Source organism: Aythya ferina, assembly GCF_964211825.1.
Source record: "Aythya ferina genome assembly, chromosome: 1".
NCBI lineage: Eukaryota > Metazoa > Chordata > Aves > Anseriformes > Anatidae > Aythya > Aythya ferina.
Window position 1 is genome coordinate 49,288,242 of NC_140296.1, and position 10,305 is coordinate 49,298,546.

At 39.8% G+C, this 10,305-nt stretch overlaps 1 long non-coding RNA gene across 1 annotated transcript; it reads right to left on the minus strand.

Moving 5' to 3' along the window:
* Positions 1–1,083: 1,083 nt before the first annotated feature.
* On the minus strand, positions 1,084–8,678 carry LOC311430308. Its single transcript, XR_014688689.1, has 3 exons — positions 8,580–8,678; positions 7,417–7,610; positions 1,084–1,321 (listed from the first exon to the last, which is right to left on the minus strand). It is a non-coding gene; the product is annotated as an uncharacterized lncRNA (long non-coding RNA).
* Between the last annotated feature and the right edge of the window lie 1,627 nt (positions 8,679–10,305).

Consider the following 10,305-nt stretch of genomic DNA (forward strand, 5'->3'; position numbering starts at 1 on the left):
GTGTGTGTATGACTTCTAACAAGATCACAAGGGGCTAACAAAGTGGCTTCAGTATCATGGGTTTCTAAGAGTGAGCTTTGTATTGGAGGGACCAGGAGTGTCCCATGAAGCTGCTGGAGAGAACCTGGGGTCTAGGGTGCCAATTTTGATACGTTTTTGTCTGTGTGTGTGTGTGTCTAGAGGGAAGAGCAAAGATATGGGATGAGATGGGATTGGCTGAACGCTCAGGGTCAGCTGCCGGGGCATTTGTTTTGTGTGTGCTTGCATGCAGTTCTGTACCAACTGTGGCCTAAGAACCTTGTATGTCCAGGTGCCAGAAACTGGGGAAAATGGAATTCAGGAGCTGTAAATAGGCAGACTGAATGTCTGAGCCCAGCTGCTAGAAGAATCCACAGTGCAGATATATATATTACATACATGCATACATATTTCCCACAAACAGACCTTCAGCCTAATCAAGCAAAGACAAAAACTGGATGAGAACATTAGCACTGCTTGTGTTTGTGTGCGTACTGAGTGTGCCAATGTTGGCCAAGTAAGTATACATATTTATATACGTGTGCATTGTATTGTGCATTTGTGTAGGGGAAGACCTGCTGGCAATACATGTTTAGCCTTGCTACTGGTTGAACTGGGGGGCAGGGAGCCTAACTTCTATCAGGCTGCTAAATTTGCACCATCTCCACCTGCCACAAATATCCCTAATAGTAGTATTTCCAAACATTTCTTCCTTTCCTGGTGAAGAATTATTGTAATGTTAATCTGAAGTTATGAATTCTTTAAATAATTTTCTCTAAATTTTGCCCAGTAATTATAAACTACTACAGGGTACAGAGTAATGTAATTTACAGAACACTGCATTGTGTCAGGATGTAAAGTAACTGGGCAAACTGGTAGATGTGTACATTCAATCTCCTATCTCTTACATGGTAAGATTTCTTGGATCATGCATCTGGTTCTTAAGACTGAGAAGGAAACGGGGAGAGGAAGAGCCTTGTCTGTCAGTAGCATGCATGGTAACCAACATTCTTCAAAATATAAATGTTTAAATTCACACACACACACCAACACCAACCAAAACAATGACAACAACAAAACATTTTACTCATCAAAAATAGAGGTGACAAGCTTATAAAAATCTTCAAGAGGTGTAATAGCAAATAAGGTTTCAGACATTATCTGAAGGAGAACAGAAGTGAGGACTTCAGTACAGACGAGGATGTGTAAAAAGTCATTGAAGAGAAAACAGTGTATCCATGTGTGGTGGTTTTACCCAGCTGGGCAGCTGAACTCCATCATAACCACTTTCTCACTCCCCCTCCTGAAAGGGAAAGAGGGAGGAAATACGATGTAGAGGATTCAAGGGTTGAGATAAGGACAGGGAAATCACCCAGCAATTACCTTTAAGGTCAAAAACGACTCAGCATAGGGAGATTCATAAAATGTATTACCCATTACTAACAAGCTAGAGCAGTAAGAAACTAAAAATGAATTAAAAACACCTTTCCCCCACCCACCCTCTTCTACCTCCTCTCCCCAAGTGGTGCAGAGGAAAAGGGAATGAGGGCTGTGGTCAGTCCCTAATGCTTCATCTCTGTCACTCTCCACCTCTGCTCCTGCCATCCTATCTGAATTGATCCTGCATGGGCATCCCACAGGCAGCAGCTCCTAAATAACTGCTCCAACATGGGTCTGTACCATGGGGTCCATCCCCCAGGAGCAAACTGCTCCAGCACAGGTCCCCCACAGGCAGCATCTCTCCCCAGGCCCCCTGCTCCTGCATGGGCTCCTCTCCATGGGCTGCAGCTCCAGCCCAGGGCCTGCTCCTGCAGAGGCTCTCCATGGGCTGCAGCCTCCTCCAGGCCACATTCACCTGCTCCACCAGGGACTTCTCCATGGGCTGCAGCATGGAGATCTGCTCCGTGTGGGACCCATGGGCTGCAGGGGGACAGCCTGCTCCACCAGGGGCATCTCCACAGGCCGCAGGGAAACTGCTCTGGGGCACCTGGAGCACCTCCTTGCCCTCCTTCTTCACTGACCTTGGTGTCTGCGTGGCTGTTTCTCACTCCCTTCTCCCAGCTACTGTTGTACAGCACTTTGTTGTTTTTGTTGCTCTTTGTTTATAATTTTATTTTCACTTTCTTAAATCTGCTCTCACTAAGGTTCAATCAACCTCGCTTACTGGCTTGACTCTGGTCAACAGCAGGTCCCTTTGCATATGGCTCAAACTGGCCCTTTTCGGACAAGGGGCATCTTCTGGACTCTTCTCACAGACACCACCCCTGCAGCCCCCTGCTACCAAAACCTTGCCATATAAATCCAATATAGTATGCACACATTAATGCTTGTGAATAGATTTTATGCATATGTGCACTTGTAAAATTTCTTTTAATGGACTGTTCATTTCAAAGGGAAAGTTTGTTAATTATATTAGCACTTGCTTTGAAGGAGAAGGACATGCCCAACTATTTGATATACTAAACAATTCCTAAGTTAAACACATAATTTATGCTCTTTAATTTTATCTTCTTAACAGTATTGCTGTTCCACAGTCATTAAAAAGAAATTGTAGTATGGAAGAATACACAGAGAACATCTGCAAAAAAAAGATGCATTTTAAATGGTTTTGTGAATACATGTCCTGAGGTTAGATATTACTGTAGAATGCTGTTTGAATGAAACCTGAGGTGACAGTTGAGGGAGCAAACTAATTTAATAACAGTTGATGAATTAAGAAACTGTATTACTTTTTAAAATCACTTAGGAAGTCTCTTCTCAATCCCCCTGGTTGCCTGGTTGATTCTTCTGGACAGAATGTCAAAAAGATTTGGAAACGCGCAGTCTGTACAAACCACTGTGTCTGGTTTAGTCTCTTTTTTACTTTCTAACGAGACTTACATCAAAGCGTTGTATTTCCATTCCAATAAATACAATCTGTATATGTGTTTTTCTTCTGGGAGAAAATAAAGCTGATTATCACAAAAAGTTCTTCTAAACTGAATATATAACCTTTAGCATCCATCATTTGTAAAACTATTTCCTTTCAAAGAAAAAAAATGTTAATGACAGAGTCCAAGCATCCCTAATGGTGACAAACCTCTCCTTTATATTTATGCTTAACAGAAAACCAAACCATTTACAGTAATTCAGCTTTCAAGGAAAAAAAAAAAAAAAAAAAAAAAAAACAACTTATAAGGAAGCACAACTAACTAATGATTAAAACCAAGCACTAGAAACTCAGTATCAACTCAGTATCACCAAAATGAGTATGGAAAAACAGTTAGAATTTGCCAGATGCAGTTTCTAAAATGTTTTCAAACCAATTGGGAATAGCTGAGACCGCAGTAAAAAAAACAAAACCAAAAACACTTGCATACCAAAAAGGTATTTTTTACCACTCACCCACTAAGGTCTCACACGAAGTAATCTCATTTATTTTTCTACGGATTTAGACCATTTCACAGTTACCCTTGACATCTCTATTTCTAGAATAAATTATTTCAATGAATCCTTCATGAAGTACAAATTAAAACATTTGATCTAACAAGAAATCAGCACTCCTCTGAGTAGTGGCATTATCTAACATTATCTGTCATTATATATAAAAAGATAGAACATCTGAAAGAGTTTTGTTTGTTTGTTTTTAATTAGAGACAGTAATTATTGTACAAATATGTTTCTATGCAGCATAGGTTCTAGCTTTGACTTCTCATTTGTCAGGGGACACACCTGAGGCTTAAAAAAACAGCTAGCACTGAACAGTGTGAATGATAGTACAGTTTAACAAGTCCATGAAAACATAACATTAAGTGTTAAGAGAAACATACTCTTTAATGTTTTCACAAGTAACTTGGATGCAGGACTTGGCAGTGTATTATGTAAGTTTGCAGATGACACTAAACTGGGAGGAGCTGGTGGCTCCCTCACAGTTTGAGAGATCTTGCAGAGAGATCTTGAAAAATTTGAGGGCTGGTCGATCACCAACTGCATGAAGTTTAACAAGAACTGCCAGATTCTGCACCTGGGAAGGGACATATCTGGCTGTATATAACAACTGTGGGATGAGAAAGCAGCCCTGCAGAAAGGGATCTGATGGCTTTGGTTGACAGCAAGTTGAATATGAGTCAGCAGTGTGCCTTGGCAGCCAAAAGGCCAAGGTGTATCCTTAGACGCATCAAGCATGGCATTGCTAGTTGGTCAAGGGAAATGATTGTCGCGCTCTACTGTGCACTGGTGCAGCCTCACCTCGAGTACTGTGTGCAGTTTTGGATGCCACAATGTAAGAAGGACATAAAACTATCAGAGGGTGTCCAAAGGAGGGCTGCAAAGATGGTGAAGGCTCTAGAAGGCAAGATGTATGAGGATCAGCTGAAGTCACTTGGTTTGTTCAGAGTAGAGGAGAGAGAAGACCTCAGAGCAGTCTACAGCTTCCTCATGAGCGGGAGCAGAGGGGCAAATGCTCATCTCTCTGGTAAACAGCGTCAGGACCCATGGGAATGGCATGAAACTGTGTCAGGAGGGATTAAGGTTGGATATTAGGAAAAGGTTCTTTACCGGGGGGGGTAGTTGGGCACTGGAACAGGCTTCCTAGGCAAGTGGTCACAGCACAGAGCCTGCTGGAGTTCAAGAAGCGTTTGGACAGTGCTTTCAGATGTATGGTCTGGTATTTGTGTGGAGCCAGGAGTTGGACTCAATGATCCTTGTGGGTCCCTTCCAACTAATTCTACATGTATGATTTTATGATATACTAAGTGGATTGCAATGTACCTGCTAATTAATCATCTCACTTGCTTTTGGAAGTGATTCACAGAATCACAGAATCATCTAGGTTGGAAGAGACCTCCAAGATCACTGAGTCCAGTGAGTTAACACTGTGCTGAGCTTTGAATTCTTCCATGAGAAGAACATGAATTCTCTCCTCTTGTAATAGAGGGAATAATGAAGTACACCTGTATAGTACTTGACCTATGATACTGTGTCTCCCTGTCTAGCCTTCAGAATTTAGATTATATTGCATGCATACGTTTAGTCACAACAACTGTAAGACAAAAGGTCATGTCTTAAAAATGCATCAATGATGATCATAGTGAAACGTTTTGTTGACGGAACAAAGAAAAACCCAAACACAACAACAAAACAAAAAACCTCACTGTTGATCTTAGAAGACTTGAAGTAGTTGAAGTGAAACTCCTGCTCCAAGGATGAATTAGTTGTACACACGATAGCCTTGACAGCTGTTTGTCCTACTTACTTCCTGTAAGACCTCCCATAACAGAGATTTAAGAACCTCTCAGTTTATTTACATGTTCTGCTATCTTTGTTATAAAGTTCCATGGGGGTTTCTTAGTAACATCTAACCTAATTTTCCGCAATTAGAACTGAAGACTATTATTATTTTCCTAAGAAATTGTTTCTTCTTTACAGCATACTTTCATGTATTATATAAACTACCACCATGTTCTTTCCATAGTTTCTTCTTTGTTAGAATAAACAGTCCCAGCTCATTCAGTCTTTTTACAAAAATTATATTTTCTAGGCAATGACTATTCTTTATCCTCTGGTCTTTTTCTGGCTGTTCTAAATTCTTAAATTACGGTGCACAAACTTGAAAATAGTAATTCAGCTGAAGCCTCTGGTTTTGAACAAATGGAAAATATTACTATTTATTCCACATATTTTTTCTTTGCAAAAGTGGAGTTTTCTTTAATCATTGTTGGTTCATGAACCACTTTGAAAATGTTCATTTTTTACAGAATTGCTACCTACTAATCTGCTGCTGCTGCTAGTTAGGTAGTTTAATATTCTGCCTCAACATCAACAACAGCAACAAAATATAAACAAAGAAAAACTAGCACTTGTCCAAAGGATCAAAGGTTATTATTTTTTAATTTATATTTATCTGCATGCACATATGCTTTTGTGTGTATGTATATGTATATATATTTTAGATTTGATATTTGTACATTATCTTTTATTTCTTTCAAACATCTGGTTGTTTCTGCTGTAAGTAAATAGACAGCAAATACATTTTCTTTGTTGTTATTACAGAGTAACTCTAATAAAAGAAATGGTTTAACACTGTACAGCTGCTTTGTCTTATCTTAAGCTTTCCTGTAACTTAAATGAAAAAGGCCTGTGTTTTATTGCTGAATGATCCAGATTCTCTCACTGAGCATGAACGTCATTCTCTTTCATGTCTGCAAAGAACCAATTACATAAACAGCAGGCTATGTGTCTGGACAAATACAAACATATTCATTTTAAACAACTGAAAAGTGAAGTTAGGGAATTGCCAAATTTTGACTGAAGTAAGAAATCTCATCCTAGAATTGAACTATTTACTTTTCAGTCCTCAAATGTACATTTACATAATATAATTACCTTATGACTACCGAAAACCATGAAGCTAAATTTTATTCATTGGTAGTGTGGGGCTGACTTAGCTCTGAGAGAGTGGATTACACTTTTATTATTATAACTGTAAACTCAACCTTTACAATGGGCCCCTATAACGTGCCCATTAACCAGAGAAAATGTCCTTTGCCTGTCGGATCTTACAATAAGCTCACAAGACTGGGTGTTAACTTCCCCCCCCACATCCACCACTTTGTTTTTTTCTTTTGATTTGCTACAAACTGTATGAAAATCTCTCTGAAGACTCTTTTGTCATTTTGGTTAGCTTTATCAAAAGGCAAAGGGCCTTGGAAAGTATCAAATAACCAAATCTTTGTCTGCTGCTTTGTTTATCCTATTCACCTCTGCAAGTCAGGATGAACAAGTGCCAAAGGCAAATATATTTATTTTTTCTCTTCTCTTTTTCACGTGGACACTATCACTCGGTGAAGCAAAACAGAGCTCATGGCTATCATTTCAATAACTTCTATTCCATATATTAAAACAATAAATAAAACATTTTTTCATAAATATAATCTTTGCTAAAATACTTATTCATTATAGTAATATTGAGTCTCAAAAATGTCTTTACTAGTTTGAATGAATATGAACAGTAAAATATTAATAGTCACAGAAACTGTATAAATTAATTTACTTAAACTCCCAGTGACTGTACTCCAGGAGCTGCAAATCCATAATAGTTCCTGGTCCTTTAATGCATTCAAATGGCTTGCTGGTCCTATTCTTTCTCAGGTTGTATGCTCTATGAATTTTCTAGATTAGTATAGTGCACTATCTAGTAATATATAGAACTATACATTAATATCTGTATCCTATACTAAGTACATAATGTCTACAGGTTTCTGAAGACATTTAATGGAGAAGGGACTGAAAAATATAATATCTATGTTGACAACCATATTGAATTAAAAAGTAATAGTATTAAAAAGTCCTACTCGTAAACAATTAGGTTCGGCTATTTCTAATTAGTATTGTAATTTTCTGAGGTTTGTTAAAATTTACCTTGTTTAGAAGCTTAAATCAGAGAGCCCTTAGGTCCTTTATTGTGATTTGACTCTTGCTCAGCCTCCTCTTAGAATGAATGCCTTTGTTTGCACCATGCCCCAGCATATATGAGGTACTCCTCTGTGTGTATGGATAAGTAGCTTTTCATTTGAAAACCTCAAAATGTAGTCTTGTCATTGAATAATTAAGTTCTAGAAGCAAATAAAGGTGAACAGTATAAGCTCTGGGGAAATACAAACTTTTTTTTTCCTAAAAATCATGTTGAAAACATAAAAAGCAGGATGTATAATGGGGGTAAGGATTCTTGCTCTGAACAAACTTGGAAACCATTAAACATTAGTTCAAGAAAATATATTGCTGTAGCAAAACTACATTTTTAATAACTATAATAAATAAAAATGTAAATAAATAAATAAACAACAGTGTGCCTTATGATCCAATGAAAGATTATTTCAAGTTGTGCTCTTAGAATTAAAGTGAAGGCATTTGTCATGACATGTTCACCCTTTCTTCAATTTTACTGATTAGAGGTTGGTGAAAGTAAAACCTAATGGCTAATCTGCCTAAATGCTGTCTCAGTGCTTAACTCTTACTTTTTGGTTTAAGTAGTACAGTGTATTACTTTACTCTGTTGATGCCTACCTGGCTGTCTACTTAGAATCATACATGTAGAATTGGAAGGGACCCATGAGGATCACTGAATCAAGCTCCTGAGTGCACACAGGGAAATCTATGAGTTAAACCATATGTTTAAGAGGATTGTCCAAATAGTTCTTGAAGACTTATAGGTTTGGTGCCATGGCTACTTCCCTGGGGAGCCTGTTCCAGTGCCCAACCACCCATTTGGTAAAGAACCTTTTCCTAATATTCAATCTGAACTTCTGTTAATATAGTTTTAAGCCATTTTCTCATCTCCTATCACTGGTCACCAGAGAGACAAGAGAGGTCAGCACCTCCCTCTCTACTTCCCCACATGAAAAAGCAGAACTTCGACAGAAAGCTATCTGTCTACTGAAATCTTCTTATAGGCAAAAGCAAACACATGCTAAAACCACAATAATTTATTGTTATTCTAAATAATGTTCCAAAATATGCAATACAGAAAATACTAACAACTGTTTAAATATTTATAGCAAACAAAAAAAGAGTCTTTGTTTTACCTTAAGAACTACTGCAAGAGCAGCATGGCCTTGCTTAATCTTTGCTGGGAGGAGCGAAGAGGAACTCCAGTGAAGGGGACCTGGGAGGCACCATCCTTTGATGGGGGTGGTGCCTATTCCCTTGGCCTGAGAACTTTCAGCATGCATTTTTCACCCACCAGTCCTCACTGGTTGCCTCACCAGGGGAGGGAGGGCTAAACTCTGCTAGGCTATTTCTCTCTAGCAGCCTTTGGAGATCCTAAAGAGAAGGGCAGCTCTGCTTGCATGGTGAGTCACATCAGCTCCTGGGGAGGGCAGGGAACTGGCTACAACTGGCTCCAACAAGCTTCAAACAGCCAAGTCTGTCACAAATCCTTAAGAGAGATATGTCCTGCCCCTGCAAGGGCCCAGGTGCAGACAGCAGTTACAGGCAGAGCTATACCATTCCAACAGTTATAAGCTATACTGTGGAAGCAACAGGAGGGTTTATTATTATTTTTATTTTTATTTATTTATTTTCTGGAGCTCACTTTCTATGTGATTGTTCACTAGAAATTACTATTTTTCTAGGTGAGGAGGTTCTCTTTTCTGTTTGTGAGGGAATCTATGGAGATCTGAGTGTAGGAGCTAGAGTTGAACCACAGGTCTTGGCAGCCTTTTTATCTGTGGTGCCAGCAACTGCAGAGAAACTGTAGTGGTTGATTATGTGGGTACATATATCAGTGTGTGATAGTTAATGAATTTCAAGACTAATCTGCAAGTAGGATAAGCAGATTGGGAGGCAGGTATCCAAGGGGTTCCCAGCACAAGAAGGATGTGGATCTATTAGAGCTGGTCAAGAGGAGGGCCACAAAGTGGATCAGATGGCTGGAGCACCTCTATATATAGAAAGGCTGAGAGAGAGAGGAATGTTCAGCCGGGAGAAGAAAAAGTTCCAGGGAGACCTCATGGCTGCCTTTCAGTGCTTACAAAGGACTTATAAAAAAGATGGAGAGCAACGTTTTGCTCAGGCAGATAATGCTAGGACAAGGGAGAATGGTTTTAAACTGAAAGAGGAGAGATTTAGATTAGAGGTTAGGAGGAAATTCTTCACTCAGAGGTTGAGACACTGGAACAGGTTGCCCAGAGAGGTTGTGGATGCCCCGCCCTTGGAGGTGTTCAAGTCCAGGTTAGATGAGGCCCTGGGCAACCTGATCAAGTGGATATCATCCCAACCCATAGGAAGTGGGTTGGAACTAGACAATATTTAAGGTCCCTTCCAACCCAAGCTGTTCTATATGATCCTATGTATGAATCTGTGCTGGATACTGGAGAGACTGGAGGGTCTACGAATTGGCTTCTGAAGGGATCAGAAGATGTAAGCCAAGTATTGTGGGGCTTGGAGGTGGACTCAGACGCATCTGCGTGTGCAGTCTGTTTGTGAGGTAGTTGTATCTGAGAGGATCCAAGGGCCAGCTGCTGGGTAGACTGTGTCTAAGAGTAATTGCTGTGGGCAGCGGGCAGGGCAAAGAGAGTCCATGTGTGTTCATGTGTGTGTACATGTGCGCAAGGGCATCTGAACACCTGCAGGTGGAGTAGGGCTGTGAAGCATGAATGCTCACACCCCAGCTGCCTGCTGCTATGTAGACTGATGATCTCAGAGCATTATCAGAGAATCATATAATCATAAAATGGTTTCAGTTGGAAGGGGTCTCAAAGATCATCTAGTTCCAAACCCCTGCCACCCACTAGGTAGGTTGCTCAGGGC